The sequence below is a fragment of the Schistocerca piceifrons genome, chromosome 7 (assembly GCF_021461385.2).
Source record: "Schistocerca piceifrons isolate TAMUIC-IGC-003096 chromosome 7, iqSchPice1.1, whole genome shotgun sequence".
NCBI lineage: Eukaryota > Metazoa > Arthropoda > Insecta > Orthoptera > Acrididae > Schistocerca > Schistocerca piceifrons.
In genome coordinates, this window is record NC_060144.1 from 93,778,035 (window position 1) to 93,796,396 (window position 18,362).

The window sequence follows — 18,362 nt, forward strand, 5'->3', positions numbered from 1 at the left end:
AGATCACTTGGGATTTGCCTGGCAGTCTCTCGCGCTGCCTTTTAGGGAAGCAATATGGGATAGCCCTTGGTGGGATCTAACCCATAGCCTTCCCGTTGTTAGCATGACACACTAACTTAGTGAGCTTACTACCCACACAATACGGCCGCTTCACATCTCCAGCACCTGAGCCACCGTTTCATCTATCTTTATTAAGGCCTTACGATTCCTTTAAACACGTATGCGTTGCTGTTGAGGTTTTCTCGCTGTCGCTTGGAACCCAGAGCCACAGCACAACAACAACGGAAACGTCCGTAAGAAGAGCTAAACCTCGACGCGGGAAAAGTATGTTCCGCTATTTCTTTTCGACCGCTCGGGCTGTCACTGTCGTCTCTAGTAAAATCTGCTTCGCGTGTTTCTGCATAATTTACTTGTTCTGTAAGATCACGGGAGTATGTTAGTTTCAGAATGTTTAAAATGCATTGTCAGATGTGGGGTTCGAACCCACGCTCCCTTACGGGAACCAGAGCTTAAAACTGGCGCCTTAGACCGCTCGGCCAATGTGACGTGCGAGGCAAGAGCTCCAGAGCCTTCCATCTCTAGCAAGAACCTCACTGCGAAATCTGTTTCTTTTTTCGGTAGGATGGAATTATGTCAGTTTTAGAAAATTTAAGACGCTATGTCAGACGTGGCGTAGGAAATGCACCCTCCCCTTCGGGAACGAATGTGGCGCGTTGGACCGCTTTCTTCCGTCGTTTCTAGTTTGAACTGTAACTAGCAAAACTGTATTTAGTAATAGGAACATTTTCACATTGATGCAAAGAAAACTAGATATTAGCCAACGGCAAATAAGGCCGTTTCCTAGCAACAGCCACGCTGTGCATAACGCACTCGTGGGAAGCCAATGAAATACTTCCTGTGAGGCTCAAACTGTCGACCTTCACTTTACAATACTTAGGCACTGCCCCGGTGGTACCGACGCGTACATACTGAAGCGTCTTTGGATCGTCAGTGAGTACTTCATATTAGAAATTTCGTGTTCGCCCTGATGTGCATTAAAGGGCAGATTCTTCAGTAAAAGTTAGTTCTGCGCTCAGTTTCAGTATATGGCCCTAGCAGCACCAGGAAAACGGGTTCAGATGTGCTCGCCTTCCACTCGGCGTTGAGCGCCTACAGCGAGATTGCCTTCGGCCTCTGGCGCCAGGAGGGAAGGCGACACATCACGGAGCAAGCAGCGCGTAGCAGAAGGCGGTGGTGGTGTGTCGGTCAGCATGGTTGCTTCCCAAGTAGCTGATCCGGGTTCGAAGCCCGGACACCGCACGCAAGTTGTCTTCTTTACTCAGGAGAGTGTTTCCAACGCTCGCGATCGTCGAATTTCCGAACTGTCGTGTTACGAATGGTTTTCCTTCGCCCCTCGTCCAGCTCCGCGTAGGCTAGTGCGGATTGCGATTCACAGCATCGTGTGTCCCCATGTGTCGACTTGTCCCGACTTTGCTCGGCTGACGCGAAAGCTGACGCTTGCAAATGGGCGTATATGTAGAGGACAGGCGCTAGAAACGACTGGGAGAGACCAACTCGACAAACGCGCAACGGACCCTTTCATTTGACTGTGGCCGCAGGTTCGCGAATTTGGGTCCCGAGAGGCAAGAGAGGGGTCAGCGTGCTGAACCGTATCATTACCGCGCAGCAACACCGAAAACTAAGGGAAAAGGCAAAATTAAAGAATCCAACAGCACGCAGACTTCCTAGTTAGCCACCGAGCCGTGTACTAAGCACGCAAAAACGCTGCTTAACTTCGGTGATCGGACGAGAACCCGTGTCGTCAGCGTGGCACACAAGTCGGCGAGAACGTTTCCAGACGTGCGGACATCTTAGTCCTTGTACAGATCACTTGGGATTTGCCTGGCAGTCTCTCGCGCTGCCTTTTAGGGAAGCAATATGGGATAGCCCTTGGTGGGATCTAACCCATAGCCTTCCCGTTGTTAGCATGACACACTAACTTAGTGAGCTTACTACCCACACAATACGGCCGCTTCACATCTCCAGCACCTGAGCCACCGTTTCATCTATCTTTATTAAGGCCTTACGATTCCTTTAAACACGTATGCGTTGCTGTTGAGGTTTTCTCGCTGTCGCTTGGAACCCAGAGCCACAGCACAACAACAACGGAAACGTCCGTAAGAAGAGCTAAACCTCGACGCGGGAAAAGTATGTTCCGCTATTTCTTTTCGACCGCTCGGGCTGTCACTGTCGTCTCTAGTAAAATCTGCTTCGCGTGTTTCTGCATAATTTACTTGTTCTGTAAGATCACGGGAGTATGTTAGTTTCAGAATGTTTAAAATGCATTGTCAGATGTGGGGTTCGAACCCACGCTCCCTTACGGGAACCAGAGCTTAAAACTGGCGCCTTAGACCGCTCGGCCAATCTGACGTGCGAGGCAAGAGCTCCAGAGCCTTCCATCTCTAGCAAGAACCTCACTGCGAAATCTGTTTCTTTTTTCGGTAGGATGGAATTATGTCAGTTTTAGAAAATTTAAGACGCTATGTCAGACGTGGCGTAGGAAATGCACCCTCCCCTTCGGGAACGAATGTGGCGCGTTGGACCGCTTTCTTCCGTCGTTTCTAGTTTGAACTGTAACTAGCAAAACTGTATTTAGTAATAGGAACATTTTCACATTGATGCAAAGAAAACTAGATATTAGCCAACGGCAAATAAGGCCGTTTCCTAGCAACAGCCACGCTGTGCATAACGCACTCGTGGGAAGCCAATGAAATACTTCCTGTGAGGCTCAAACTGTCGACCTTCACTTTACAATACTTAGGCACTGCCCCGGTGGTACCGACGCGTACATACTGAAGCGTCTTTGGATCGTCAGTGAGTACTTCATATTAGAAATTTCGTGTTCGCCCTGATGTGCATTAAAGGGCAGATTCTTCAGTAAAAGTTAGTTCTGCGCTCAGTTTCAGTATATGGCCCTAGCAGCACCAGGAAAACGGGTTCAGATGTGCTCGCCTTCCACTCGGCGTTGAGCGCCTACAGCGAGATTGCCTTCGGCCTCTGGCGCCAGGAGGGAAGGCGACACATCACGGAGCAAGCAGCGCGTAGCAGAAGGCGGTGGTGGTGTGTCGGTCAGCATGGTTGCTTCCCAAGTAGCTGATCCGGGTTCGAAGCCCGGACACCGCACGCAAGTTGTCTTCTTTACTCAGGAGAGTGTTTCCAACGCTCGCGATCGTCGAATTTCCGAACTGTCGTGTTACGAATGGTTTTCCTTCGCCCCTCGTCCAGCTCCGCGTAGGCTAGTGCGGATTGCGATTCACAGCATCGTGTGTCCCCATGTGTCGACTTGTCCCGACTTTGCTCGGCTGACGCGAAAGCTGACGCTTGCAAATGGGCGTATATGTAGAGGACAGGCGCTAGAAACGACTGGGAGAGACCAACTCGACAAACGCGCAACGGACCCTTTCATTTGACTGTGGCCGCAGGTTCGCGAATTTGGGTCCCGAGAGGCAAGAGAGGGGTCAGCGTGCTGAACCGTATCATTACCGCGCAGCAACACCGAAAACTAAGGGAAAAGGCAAAATTAAAGAATCCAACAGCACGCAGACTTCCTAGTTAGCCACCGAGCCGTGTACTAAGCACGCAAAAACGCTGCTTAACTTCGGTGATCGGACGAGAACCCGTGTCGTCAGCGTGGCACACAAGTCGGCGAGAACGTTTCCAGACGTGCGGACATCTTAGTCCTTGTACAGATCACTTGGGATTTGCCTGGCAGTCTCTCGCGCTGCCTTTTAGGGAAGCAATATGGGATAGCCCTTGGTGGGATCTAACCCATAGCCTTCCCGTTGTTAGCATGACACACTAACTTAGTGAGCTTACTACCCACACAATACGGCCGCTTCACATCTCCAGCACCTGAGCCACCGTTTCATCTATCTTTATTAAGGCCTTACGATTCCTTTAAACACGTATGCGTTGCTGTTGAGGTTTTCTCGCTGTCGCTTGGAACCCAGAGCCACAGCACAACAACAACGGAAACGTCCGTAAGAAGAGCTAAACCTCGACGCGGGAAAAGTATGTTCCGCTATTTCTTTTCGACCGCTCGGGCTGTCACTGTCGTCTCTAGTAAAATCTGCTTCGCGTGTTTCTGCATAATTTACTTGTTCTGTAAGATCACGGGAGTATGTTAGTTTCAGAATGTTTAAAATGCATTGTCAGATGTGGGGTTCGAACCCACGCTCCCTTACGGGAACCAGAGCTTAAAACTGGCGCCTTAGACCGCTCGGCCAATGTGACGTGCGAGGCAAGAGCTCCAGAGCCTTCCATCTCTAGCAAGAACCTCACTGCGAAATCTGTTTCTTTTTTCGGTAGGATGGAATTATGTCAGTTTTAGAAAATTTAAGACGCTATGTCAGACGTGGCGTAGGAAATGCACCCTCCCCTTCGGGAACGAATGTGGCGCGTTGGACCGCTTTCTTCCGTCGTTTCTAGTTTGAACTGTAACTAGCAAAACTGTATTTAGTAATAGGAACATTTTCACATTGATGCAAAGAAAACTAGATATTAGCCAACGGCAAATAAGGCCGTTTCCTAGCAACAGCCACGCTGTGCATAACGCACTCGTGGGAAGCCAATGAAATACTTCCTGTGAGGCTCAAACTGTCGACCTTCACTTTACAATACTTAGGCACTGCCCCGGTGGTACCGACGCGTACATACTGAAGCGTCTTTGGATCGTCAGTGAGTACTTCATATTAGAAATTTCGTGTTCGCCCTGATGTGCATTAAAGGGCAGATTCTTCAGTAAAAGTTAGTTCTGCGCTCAGTTTCAGTATATGGCCCTAGCAGCACCAGGAAAACGGGTTCAGATGTGCTCGCCTTCCACTCGGCGTTGAGCGCCTACAGCGAGATTGCCTTCGGCCTCTGGCGCCAGGAGGGAAGGCGACGCATCACGGAGCAAGCAGCGCGTAGCAGAAGGCGGTGGTGGTGTGTCGGTCAGCATGGTTGCTTCCCAAGTAGCTGATCCGGGTTCGAAGCCCGGACACCGCACGCAAGTTGTCTTCTTTACTCAGGAGAGTGTTTCCAACGCTCGCGATCGTCGAATTTCCGAACTGTCGTGTTACGAATGGTTTTCCTTCGCCCCTCGTCCAGCTCCGCGTAGGCTAGTGCGGATTGCGATTCACAGCATCGTGTGTCCCCATGTGTCGACTTGTCCCGACTTTGCTCGGCTGACGCGAAAGCTGACGCTTGCAAATGGGCGTATATGTAGAGGACAGGCGCTAGAAACGACTGGGAGAGACCAACTCGACAAACGCGCAACGGACCCTTTCATTTGACTGTGGCCGCAGGTTCGCGAATTTGGGTCCCGAGAGGCAAGAGAGGGGTCAGCGTGCTGAACCGTATCATTACCGCGCAGCAACACCGAAAACTAAGGGAAAAGGCAAAATTAAAGAATCCAACAGCACGCAGACTTCCTAGTTAGCCACCGAGCCGTGTACTAAGCACGCAAAAACGCTGCTTAACTTCGGTGATCGGACGAGAACCCGTGTCGTCAGCGTGGCACACAAGTCGGCGAGAACGTTTCCAGACGTGCGGACATCTTAGTCCTTGTACAGATCACTTGGGATTTGCCTGGCAGTCTCTCGCGCTGCCTTTTAGGGAAGCAATATGGGATAGCCCTTGGTGGGATCTAACCCATAGCCTTCCCGTTGTTAGCATGACACACTAACTTAGTGAGCTTACTACCCACACAATACGGCCGCTTCACATCTCCAGCACCTGAGCCACCGTTTCATCTATCTTTATTAAGGCCTTACGATTCCTTTAAACACGTATGCGTTGCTGTTGAGGTTTTCTCGCTGTCGCTTGGAACCCAGAGCCACAGCACAACAACAACGGAAACGTCCGTAAGAAGAGCTAAACCTCGACGCGGGAAAAGTATGTTCCGCTATTTCTTTTCGACCGCTCGGGCTGTCACTGTCGTCTCTAGTAAAATCTGCTTCGCGTGTTTCTGCATAATTTACTTGTTCTGTAAGATCACGGGAGTATGTTAGTTTCAGAATGTTTAAAATGCATTGTCAGATGTGGGGTTCGAACCCACGCTCCCTTACGGGAACCAGAGCTTAAAACTGGCGCCTTAGACCGCTCGGCCAATGTGACGTGCGAGGCAAGAGCTCCAGAGCCTTCCATCTCTAGCAAGAACCTCACTGCGAAATCTGTTTCTTTTTTCGGTAGGATGGAATTATGTCAGTTTTAGAAAATTTAAGACGCTATGTCAGACGTGGCGTAGGAAATGCACCCTCCCCTTCGGGAACGAATGTGGCGCGTTGGACCGCTTTCTTCCGTCGTTTCTAGTTTGAACTGTAACTAGCAAAACTGTATTTAGTAATAGGAACATTTTCACATTGATGCAAAGAAAACTAGATATTAGCCAACGGCAAATAAGGCCGTTTCCTAGCAACAGCCACGCTGTGCATAACGCACTCGTGGGAAGCCAATGAAATACTTCCTGTGAGGCTCAAACTGTCGACCTTCACTTTACAATACTTAGGCACTGCCCCGGTGGTACCGACGCGTACATACTGAAGCGTCTTTGGATCGTCAGTGAGTACTTCATATTAGAAATTTCGTGTTCGCCCTGATGTGCATTAAAGGGCAGATTCTTCAGTAAAAGTTAGTTCTGCGCTCAGTTTCAGTATATGGCCCTAGCAGCACCAGGAAAACGGGTTCAGATGTGCTCGCCTTCCACTCGGCGTTGAGCGCCTACAGCGAGATTGCCTTCGGCCTCTGGCGCCAGGAGGGAAGGCGACACATCACGGAGCAAGCAGCGCGTAGCAGAAGGCGGTGGTGGTGTGTCGGTCAGCATGGTTGCTTCCCAAGTAGCTGATCCGGGTTCGAAGCCCGGACACCGCACGCAAGTTGTCTTCTTTACTCAGGAGAGTGTTTCCAACGCTCGCGATCGTCGAATTTCCGAACTGTCGTGTTACGAATGGTTTTCCTTCGCCCCTCGTCCAGCTCCGCGTAGGCTAGTGCGGATTGCGATTCACAGCATCGTGTGTCCCCATGTGTCGACTTGTCCCGACTTTGCTCGGCTGACGCGAAAGCTGACGCTTGCAAATGGGCGTATATGTAGAGGACAGGCGCTAGAAACGACTGGGAGAGACCAACTCGACAAACGCGCAACGGACCCTTTCATTTGACTGTGGCCGCAGGTTCGCGAATTTGGGTCCCGAGAGGCAAGAGAGGGGTCAGCGTGCTGAACCGTATCATTACCGCGCAGCAACACCGAAAACTAAGGGAAAAGGCAAAATTAAAGAATCCAACAGCACGCAGACTTCCTAGTTAGCCACCGAGCCGTGTACTAAGCACGCAAAAACGCTGCTTAACTTCGGTGATCGGACGAGAACCCGTGTCGTCAGCGTGGCACACAAGTCGGCGAGAACGTTTCCAGACGTGCGGACATCTTAGTCCTTGTACAGATCACTTGGGATTTGCCTGGCAGTCTCTCGCGCTGCCTTTTAGGGAAGCAATATGGGATAGCCCTTGGTGGGATCTAACCCATAGCCTTCCCGTTGTTAGCATGACACACTAACTTAGTGAGCTTACTACCCACACAATACGGCCGCTTCACATCTCCAGCACCTGAGCCACCGTTTCATCTATCTTTATTAAGGCCTTACGATTCCTTTAAACACGTATGCGTTGCTGTTGAGGTTTTCTCGCTGTCGCTTGGAACCCAGAGCCACAGCACAACAACAACGGAAACGTCCGTAAGAAGAGCTAAACCTCGACGCGGGAAAAGTATGTTCCGCTATTTCTTTTCGACCGCTCGGGCTGTCACTGTCGTCTCTAGTAAAATCTGCTTCGCGTGTTTCTGCATAATTTACTTGTTCTGTAAGATCACGGGAGTATGTTAGTTTCAGAATGTTTAAAATGCATTGTCAGATGTGGGGTTCGAACCCACGCTCCCTTACGGGAACCAGAGCTTAAAACTGGCGCCTTAGACCGCTCGGCCAATCTGACGTGCGAGGCAAGAGCTCCAGAGCCTTCCATCTCTAGCAAGAACCTCACTGCGAAATCTGTTTCTTTTTTCGGTAGGATGGAATTATGTCAGTTTTAGAAAATTTAAGACGCTATGTCAGACGTGGCGTAGGAAATGCACCCTCCCCTTCGGGAACGAATGTGGCGCGTTGGACCGCTTTCTTCCGTCGTTTCTAGTTTGAACTGTAACTAGCAAAACTGTATTTAGTAATAGGAACATTTTCACATTGATGCAAAGAAAACTAGATATTAGCCAACGGCAAATAAGGCCGTTTCCTAGCAACAGCCACGCTGTGCATAACGCACTCGTGGGAAGCCAATGAAATACTTCCTGTGAGGCTCAAACTGTCGACCTTCACTTTACAATACTTAGGCACTGCCCCGGTGGTACCGACGCGTACATACTGAAGCGTCTTTGGATCGTCAGTGAGTACTTCATATTAGAAATTTCGTGTTCGCCCTGATGTGCATTAAAGGGCAGATTCTTCAGTAAAAGTTAGTTCTGCGCTCAGTTTCAGTATATGGCCCTAGCAGCACCAGGAAAACGGGTTCAGATGTGCTCGCCTTCCACTCGGCGTTGAGCGCCTACAGCGAGATTGCCTTCGGCCTCTGGCGCCAGGAGGGAAGGCGACACATCACGGAGCAAGCAGCGCGTAGCAGAAGGCGGTGGTGGTGTGTCGGTCAGCATGGTTGCTTCCCAAGTAGCTGATCCGGGTTCGAAGCCCGGACACCGCACGCAAGTTGTCTTCTTTACTCAGGAGAGTGTTTCCAACGCTCGCGATCGTCGAATTTCCGAACTGTCGTGTTACGAATGGTTTTCCTTCGCCCCTCGTCCAGCTCCGCGTAGGCTAGTGCGGATTGCGATTCACAGCATCGTGTGTCCCCATGTGTCGACTTGTCCCGACTTTGCTCGGCTGACGCGAAAGCTGACGCTTGCAAATGGGCGTATATGTAGAGGACAGGCGCTAGAAACGACTGGGAGAGACCAACTCGACAAACGCGCAACGGACCCTTTCATTTGACTGTGGCCGCAGGTTCGCGAATTTGGGTCCCGAGAGGCAAGAGAGGGGTCAGCGTGCTGAACCGTATCATTACCGCGCAGCAACACCGAAAACTAAGGGAAAAGGCAAAATTAAAGAATCCAACAGCACGCAGACTTCCTAGTTAGCCACCGAGCCGTGTACTAAGCACGCAAAAACGCTGCTTAACTTCGGTGATCGGACGAGAACCCGTGTCGTCAGCGTGGCACACAAGTCGGCGAGAACGTTTCCAGACGTGCGGACATCTTAGTCCTTGTACAGATCACTTGGGATTTGCCTGGCAGTCTCTCGCGCTGCCTTTTAGGGAAGCAATATGGGATAGCCCTTGGTGGGATCTAACCCATAGCCTTCCCGTTGTTAGCATGACACACTAACTTAGTGAGCTTACTACCCACACAATACGGCCGCTTCACATCTCCAGCACCTGAGCCACCGTTTCATCTATCTTTATTAAGGCCTTACGATTCCTTTAAACACGTATGCGTTGCTGTTGAGGTTTTCTCGCTGTCGCTTGGAACCCAGAGCCACAGCACAACAACAACGGAAACGTCCGTAAGAAGAGCTAAACCTCGACGCGGGAAAAGTATGTTCCGCTATTTCTTTTCGACCGCTCGGGCTGTCACTGTCGTCTCTAGTAAAATCTGCTTCGCGTGTTTCTGCATAATTTACTTGTTCTGTAAGATCACGGGAGTATGTTAGTTTCAGAATGTTTAAAATGCATTGTCAGATGTGGGGTTCGAACCCACGCTCCCTTACGGGAACCAGAGCTTAAAACTGGCGCCTTAGACCGCTCGGCCAATGTGACGTGCGAGGCAAGAGCTCCAGAGCCTTCCATCTCTAGCAAGAACCTCACTGCGAAATCTGTTTCTTTTTTCGGTAGGATGGAATTATGTCAGTTTTAGAAAATTTAAGACGCTATGTCAGACGTGGCGTAGGAAATGCACCCTCCCCTTCGGGAACGAATGTGGCGCGTTGGACCGCTTTCTTCCGTCGTTTCTAGTTTGAACTGTAACTAGCAAAACTGTATTTAGTAATAGGAACATTTTCACATTGATGCAAAGAAAACTAGATATTAGCCAACGGCAAATAAGGCCGTTTCCTAGCAACAGCCACGCTGTGCATAACGCACTCGTGGGAAGCCAATGAAATACTTCCTGTGAGGCTCAAACTGTCGACCTTCACTTTACAATACTTAGGCACTGCCCCGGTGGTACCGACGCGTACATACTGAAGCGTCTTTGGATCGTCAGTGAGTACTTCATATTAGAAATTTCGTGTTCGCCCTGATGTGCATTAAAGGGCAGATTCTTCAGTAAAAGTTAGTTCTGCGCTCAGTTTCAGTATATGGCCCTAGCAGCACCAGGAAAACGGGTTCAGATGTGCTCGCCTTCCACTCGGCGTTGAGCGCCTACAGCGAGATTGCCTTCGGCCTCTGGCGCCAGGAGGGAAGGCGACACATCACGGAGCAAGCAGCGCGTAGCAGAAGGCGGTGGTGGTGTGTCGGTCAGCATGGTTGCTTCCCAAGTAGCTGATCCGGGTTCGAAGCCCGGACACCGCACGCAAGTTGTCTTCTTTACTCAGGAGAGTGTTTCCAACGCTCGCGATCGTCGAATTTCCGAACTGTCGTGTTACGAATGGTTTTCCTTCGCCCCTCGTCCAGCTCCGCGTAGGCTAGTGCGGATTGCGATTCACAGCATCGTGTGTCCCCATGTGTCGACTTGTCCCGACTTTGCTCGGCTGACGCGAAAGCTGACGCTTGCAAATGGGCGTATATGTAGAGGACAGGCGCTAGAAACGACTGGGAGAGACCAACTCGACAAACGCGCAACGGACCCTTTCATTTGACTGTGGCCGCAGGTTCGCGAATTTGGGTCCCGAGAGGCAAGAGAGGGGTCAGCGTGCTGAACCGTATCATTACCGCGCAGCAACACCGAAAACTAAGGGAAAAGGCAAAATTAAAGAATCCAACAGCACGCAGACTTCCTAGTTAGCCACCGAGCCGTGTACTAAGCACGCAAAAACGCTGCTTAACTTCGGTGATCGGACGAGAACCCGTGTCGTCAGCGTGGCACACAAGTCGGCGAGAACGTTTCCAGACGTGCGGACATCTTAGTCCTTGTACAGATCACTTGGGATTTGCCTGGCAGTCTCTCGCGCTGCCTTTTAGGGAAGCAATATGGGATAGCCCTTGGTGGGATCTAACCCATAGCCTTCCCGTTGTTAGCATGACACACTAACTTAGTGAGCTTACTACCCACACAATACGGCCGCTTCACATCTCCAGCACCTGAGCCACCGTTTCATCTATCTTTATTAAGGCCTTACGATTCCTTTAAACACGTATGCGTTGCTGTTGAGGTTTTCTCGCTGTCGCTTGGAACCCAGAGCCACAGCACAACAACAACGGAAACGTCCGTAAGAAGAGCTAAACCTCGACGCGGGAAAAGTATGTTCCGCTATTTCTTTTCGACCGCTCGGGCTGTCACTGTCGTCTCTAGTAAAATCTGCTTCGCGTGTTTCTGCATAATTTACTTGTTCTGTAAGATCACGGGAGTATGTTAGTTTCAGAATGTTTAAAATGCATTGTCAGATGTGGGGTTCGAACCCACGCTCCCTTACGGGAACCAGAGCTTAAAACTGGCGCCTTAGACCGCTCGGCCAATGTGACGTGCGAGGCAAGAGCTCCAGAGCCTTCCATCTCTAGCAAGAACCTCACTGCGAAATCTGTTTCTTTTTTCGGTAGGATGGAATTATGTCAGTTTTAGAAAATTTAAGACGCTATGTCAGACGTGGCGTAGGAAATGCACCCTCCCCTTCGGGAACGAATGTGGCGCGTTGGACCGCTTTCTTCCGTCGTTTCTAGTTTGAACTGTAACTAGCAAAACTGTATTTAGTAATAGGAACATTTTCACATTGATGCAAAGAAAACTAGATATTAGCCAACGGCAAATAAGGCCGTTTCCTAGCAACAGCCACGCTGTGCATAACGCACTCGTGGGAAGCCAATGAAATACTTCCTGTGAGGCTCAAACTGTCGACCTTCACTTTACAATACTTAGGCACTGCCCCGGTGGTACCGACGCGTACATACTGAAGCGTCTTTGGATCGTCAGTGAGTACTTCATATTAGAAATTTCGTGTTCGCCCTGATGTGCATTAAAGGGCAGATTCTTCAGTAAAAGTTAGTTCTGCGCTCAGTTTCAGTATATGGCCCTAGCAGCACCAGGAAAACGGGTTCAGATGTGCTCGCCTTCCACTCGGCGTTGAGCGCCTACAGCGAGATTGCCTTCGGCCTCTGGCGCCAGGAGGGAAGGCGACACATCACGGAGCAAGCAGCGCGTAGCAGAAGGCGGTGGTGGTGTGTCGGTCAGCATGGTTGCTTCCCAAGTAGCTGATCCGGGTTCGAAGCCCGGACACCGCACGCAAGTTGTCTTCTTTACTCAGGAGAGTGTTTCCAACGCTCGCGATCGTCGAATTTCCGAACTGTCGTGTTACGAATGGTTTTCCTTCGCCCCTCGTCCAGCTCCGCGTAGGCTAGTGCGGATTGCGATTCACAGCATCGTGTGTCCCCATGTGTCGACTTGTCCCGACTTTGCTCGGCTGACGCGAAAGCTGACGCTTGCAAATGGGCGTATATGTAGAGGACAGGCGCTAGAAACGACTGGGAGAGACCAACTCGACAAACGCGCAACGGACCCTTTCATTTGACTGTGGCCGCAGGTTCGCGAATTTGGGTCCCGAGAGGCAAGAGAGGGGTCAGCGTGCTGAACCGTATCATTACCGCGCAGCAACACCGAAAACTAAGGGAAAAGGCAAAATTAAAGAATCCAACAGCACGCAGACTTCCTAGTTAGCCACCGAGCCGTGTACTAAGCACGCAAAAACGCTGCTTAACTTCGGTGATCGGACGAGAACCCGTGTCGTCAGCGTGGCACACAAGTCGGCGAGAACGTTTCCAGACGTGCGGACATCTTAGTCCTTGTACAGATCACTTGGGATTTGCCTGGCAGTCTCTCGCGCTGCCTTTTAGGGAAGCAATATGGGATAGCCCTTGGTGGGATCTAACCCATAGCCTTCCCGTTGTTAGCATGACACACTAACTTAGTGAGCTTACTACCCACACAATACGGCCGCTTCACATCTCCAGCACCTGAGCCATCGTTTCATCTATCTTTATTAAGGCCTTACGATTCCTTTAAACACGTATGCGTTGCTGTTGAGGTTTTCTCGCTGTCGCTTGGAACCCAGAGCCACAGCACAACAACAACGGAAACGTCCGTAAGAAGAGCTAAACCTCGACGCGGGAAAAGTATGTTCCGCTATTTCTTTTCGACCGCTCGGGCTGTCACTGTCGTCTCTAGTAAAATCTGCTTCGCGTGTTTCTGCATAATTTACTTGTTCTGTAAGATCACGGGAGTATGTTAGTTTCAGAATGTTTAAAATGCATTGTCAGATGTGGGGTTCGAACCCACGCTCCCTTACGGGAACCAGAGCTTAAATCTGGCGCCTTAGACCGCTTTTTTTTTTTTTTTTTTATATATATATAAAACGTTTATTAAAAAAAACAATGTTACACATTGCAAATACATACTAAGTTATACATACATGAAGTTATGTAAACAAAGCGGTTTGATCATTTCAATTGCGCTGACATTAAGGAAAGACAGCAGAAGATTGTGTTACTGACTAAATCACCAGAAAGAATTAAATTAAACATAAATACTTGAGAATGGCGGAAAGGAGATATATAATAAAGTTGACTAGCCTTCCAACTACACTTTCTGGACATTAATTGAATCTAAGTATTTCAAGTGATCAGATCTATATAATCAGTCTTTCACTGCAAAAATGAACAGGGCAATGTGCCAGCCATTGAATATTACATTTATCGGATAGAATCTTATGGTTTTAACCAATCGATAAGGAAATTTCTATAAAAAACTGTCTGTTTCCAAATTTCTAGTATAAGCCAATAATGCACCTTTCATGTTTTGTGTTTGGCACTATTAGACACACAATCTCAATGTCACATAAGTTCTGTACATTAGCTTATAAATTTCAAAAAACTACTCTCTGAAGTAGAGAAAGCACACATAATAAATATACTGTAAAATCTTAAATAGTATCCTTAAGGTAACTATAATACATCACTGTCAACACAGTCTTCTTTTTTATATTAACCAATGCCCATTCTTTCAAATACAATTTTTAGCATATTACCGAACTTTTTCTTGTGATTCGAATAGCTTCTAATTTTGTGGAACTCACACAGCATGTGTACCTTGAACTCTATGATGCTATCGGATCCTAATTTGTTAAGGACGTAGTTAACAAAATTTCCCAGCAACCAGTACACAGCGTTATTTTTTGCTTCTGGGAAATAGCGTGCTTCAGGCCTGTTTATCAATGACAGCGATATATACTCAGGGGATGTTCTTGTAATCAGAGCTATTTGCTCCCGGATCCACTTCCAACTATTCATGTGACCACTGCAAGTATATCTATGAATTACTGTGTCAACTAGATGGCATTGTTGACATAAATTTGTTTCACAGAGTCCGATTGCGTGCAGTCTTTCATTGGTGCTAACTATGTTGTTAACTGTCTTGTACCATGACGTTTTTATGTTAGACGTGAGCACATTAGAACTAATGTTCTTCCAAATCTCAGTCCACTCAATGTTTGGAAACTGTCGTTCTATTTTGTTTCTTCCTTCGCTTTTCTTTCGTTCCCGCATTATGGCTCTCGATGTTAAGTGTCGGGACTGCCTGAGTTCGACACTGACATAACTAAACTCAACATAGAAAATCCTCACGTGCTGTAAGCGACTGTTGATATTCTGCACGTCAATCGGGGGAAGCAGGCTTGGAGGTTTAATGATCTCGAAAAGTTGGCTGGTTATGCTTTCTCGCGAGTCTCTTATTAAATTAACTTGCCTTTTGATAAAAAGAGCAGAGGCTTTATCCGTTATGTCAGTTAATCCTAGTCCACCATTTTTAGGATCTAAAGTGGCTACTTCAGCAGGTACTCTGAACACTTCACCTCTCCACAAAAATTTTGTGATTTTGGACATTATTCTTCTCGCTATCATTCTCGGTATTGGAAACAGCTGGGCAGTATAATAAGCCTTAGCAAGGATGCATGAGTTGATATACTGTGTTCGTTGAACTTGGTTCATATATCGAGTTAAATTCTCTACAATGGCTCCTTGCACTTTATCTGCTGCAACTTTCCAATTTAAAGCCGTCATTTTCATAGGGCATGCTGTCAGGGTGATCCCAAGTGTTTTATGTTGTCCGACTAATTTTGCCCACTCGACGTTGATATTAGCAAAACCTCTGAGATTTAACATCTTACTTTTTTTTCCGTTTGCATTGGCTCCAGATGCTCTACAGTACGAATCAATCACTTTTGCTAGCGTGGTTACCTCGTCATTATTCCTTATAATGACCCCTATATCGTCAGCATAGGCTCTTATAACTGTTTTGTTTCCTGATAATGTTAAGCCTTTTAATGTAGCATGGACGTGTCGGAGGAAAGGTTCCAGCGAAATTGCGAAGAGCGACATGGACAGAGGACTTCCTTGAGGAACACCTCGTTGTATTTGCATCGGCCTGGATTGTTGACAATTCACCGCTATTTTAGCATTTATTCCAGTTGCTATGTTCTTAATCAACTGGATAACCCTATCGTTGAAACCTATTTTCTTCAATGTTTGTAGAAGATATTCATGGTTAACTACATCGAACGCCTTATAAAAATCTAAAAACAATAAAGCACACTTTATGTTTGTTACAGAAGTTATTGCAATGATATCCCTGAATTCCGCTAGATTTTGAAAAATGGTTCTGCCTTGCGCACAGTTCTGATGTTGACTAATAATTTTATCTGTAAGGCATGAAATTCTCTTGTTTATTATTCTAGCTATTAATTTATAATCAGAATTCAGCAGTGAAATTGGACGAAAATTATTTAAATCTTTGTTTCCATTATTTTTTGGCACCAGAACAATTTTACTCTCCTTAAACTCAGCCGGAATCATTTTACCCTGAATAACCTCATTTACAATGTCCGTAATTTTCGCACCTACTATTGGCCAGTAACGGATGTAAAACTCTGCTGGCAGACCATCCGGTCCTGGGGATTTTTTTGGTGGCGAGGCGCACAGAGTCTCATACACGTCTTCTTCACTGACAACCTCGAGAAAATTTTCGTTGTCATCTTCTGTCAGCTGTGGGGCTATGATGTCAAGGAATTCTTCCAAGGAAGTATCACTACTTTGATGTACAGAATATAGCTCGCAATAATAGCGATAAATCTCGTCCATGATATCCTGCTGGGTTCTGAGAATCGTGCCGTGTTTTGTTCGAATTTCTTCAATAAAAGTCCTTCTCCCGTTTTTCGTATGCTTCACTAAATGATATAGGGAAGTAGTTTCATCTGCTGACACCGAATTTGCCTTCGATTTTATCTTCAACCCTTCCATTTGACTTCTCTTGATATTAAGTAACTTGGCTTTGACTTTTTTTATGTCTGCTATCCGAAGTGAGGAACCTGCTGAGACTTGATCATATAGATCTCTCAAAACAGAATAGTAATACTCTATAGTGCATTTCATTTCCCTTGCGCTCTGGGCACTGTATTGAATAAGAACTTTCCTCAACTTTGGCTTTGCCATTTTAACCCACCAGTCAATAGCAGTGGCATATCTACTACGGGCTCGCAGGCATATTGCCCATGTTTCTTTAATCAGATCTTCTAAATCATGATTAACTAACAAGGAAGTGTTCAAATTCCACTGATTCTTGAATCGGCGAACCGGCTGTCTTGTTAGATTTATGCAAGCTAAGACACTTGAATGGTCTGAAAAGTACGTAGGAACGGTTTCTACTTTTGTCACGGAAGTTACAAGATTTTTAGAAATATATAGTCTATCAATCCTGCTACGTGATGTTGCCGTGACATAAGTGAACTCAACAGAGGAGGGGTATTTGATTTCCCATATATCCTTTAATTCTAAACCAGTAACTAATTGTTTTAGTTCACTTGAGAAATTAAAATTAGGTAACTGATCTTTTCGATTTAAAACACAATTAAAATCACCTCCAAGTAATAACTGTCTTGGTGATTTCCTTAACAAGTATATCAGGTCATCTTTGAAGAAACGTGCCCTGTCAGCTCGATGAGAACTTCCTGAAGGGGCGTACAAGTTGATGATAGTCACATCATAGATGTTTAGTCCTATTCCCCTTCCGGATTCCAGTCGTTCCAACTCGCTTACTGTAATCCCTTCCCTTACCAAAATAGCTGTTCCAACACTTGTTTCGGGAGACACATTTATGTAACTGACAAAACCGGGAATTACCAAATCTGAAATTAGAACTTCTTGTAACAGGGCAATATCAGTCGCGGATTCGTACAAAAATTCCTTAAGGGCCGATAATTTCAAACCGGTCGTGATTTTATTTATGTTTATAGTGGTGACAGAATAAGATTGCGTCATTGTGCTGTCACTATGTAGTTGTTTTGTTGAACTAATTTAGTTTACTGTGGTTCAGGGTTCAGTTAAGCTGTAACAGTTTTCTCGGAAGGCTGAACATGGAATAACACTTCAATCAGTTTATTAGTTACTGTCCCGTTTTTTTCTACTTCTGATGTTTTCTCTTGTGCCGCAAGCAGACTGATTTCCTGGTAAACTTTCTGATTTTTCCTCCAGTGATTCGTGTACGACCGTTTCGGACTGAACATTCTTTGGGCTTGGGTCGCCCCTACTGGATTTTCCCTTCCCTTGGTTACGAGCTACATTCTCATTTGGTTGCGTCGGTATTTTACTTCGCGGCTTATCTGGAGCAGCAGCAGACGCTTTCGCAATTTCGGTTGCCGGCGCCTGCCCTGAGGTGTTGACCGTGATTTCAGTTTGGCCACCACTTCCTCGTTCTTTATTAATTTCACTCACTTTCTGATCGAGGGAAACAAATGGAGACTGCAGTTTTGCATCCTCTCCCTGAAGTTGTTTATTAACAGATAGATTCTGATCTTTGCAATCGGCTACTGCACCTGTTGTTTCTTGCAAATTAATGCTACTTACACCCCTTTCATTTTCTGGTACCGTATGTGTATTATCTTTCTGTTCATTAGTTTCCATTCGCATTTTGCCATCAGGTTCCTCTGCCTTCTCATCGCACTGTTTTTGCTTGCGAAGTGAGGGAGTGGGACAAGACAGCTCGTCCTCTGAGCAACTATCAGTTAGCTCCAGAGGTCGTTTTTTCGGTTGCATTTCAGTTTCACGAGTAGTGGCAACGGGGT

General features: G+C 47.3%; 7 non-coding genes across 7 annotated transcripts; all 7 read right to left on the reverse strand.

Annotated features, from left to right (window-relative positions):
• Window positions 1-462: 462 nt before the first annotated feature.
• On the reverse strand, window positions 463-546 carry Trnal-uaa. Its single transcript has one exon. It is a non-coding gene; the product is annotated as a tRNA-Leu (tRNA).
• Window positions 547-2,325: 1,779 nt separating this feature from the next.
• Trnal-uaa lies at window positions 2,326-2,409 on the reverse strand. The gene has a single exon. It is a non-coding gene; the product is annotated as a tRNA-Leu (tRNA).
• A 1,779-nt stretch (window positions 2,410-4,188) lies between these two features.
• Window positions 4,189-4,272, reverse strand: Trnal-uaa. Its single transcript has one exon. It is a non-coding gene; the product is annotated as a tRNA-Leu (tRNA).
• A 1,779-nt stretch (window positions 4,273-6,051) lies between these two features.
• Trnal-uaa lies at window positions 6,052-6,135 on the reverse strand. Its single transcript has one exon. It is a non-coding gene; the product is annotated as a tRNA-Leu (tRNA).
• Window positions 6,136-7,914: 1,779 nt separating this feature from the next.
• Window positions 7,915-7,998, reverse strand: Trnal-uaa. The gene has a single exon. It is a non-coding gene; the product is annotated as a tRNA-Leu (tRNA).
• Window positions 7,999-9,777: 1,779 nt separating this feature from the next.
• Window positions 9,778-9,861, reverse strand: Trnal-uaa. Its single transcript has one exon. It is a non-coding gene; the product is annotated as a tRNA-Leu (tRNA).
• A 1,779-nt stretch (window positions 9,862-11,640) lies between these two features.
• Window positions 11,641-11,724, reverse strand: Trnal-uaa. Its single transcript has one exon. It is a non-coding gene; the product is annotated as a tRNA-Leu (tRNA).
• Between the last annotated feature and the right edge of the window lie 6,638 nt (window positions 11,725-18,362).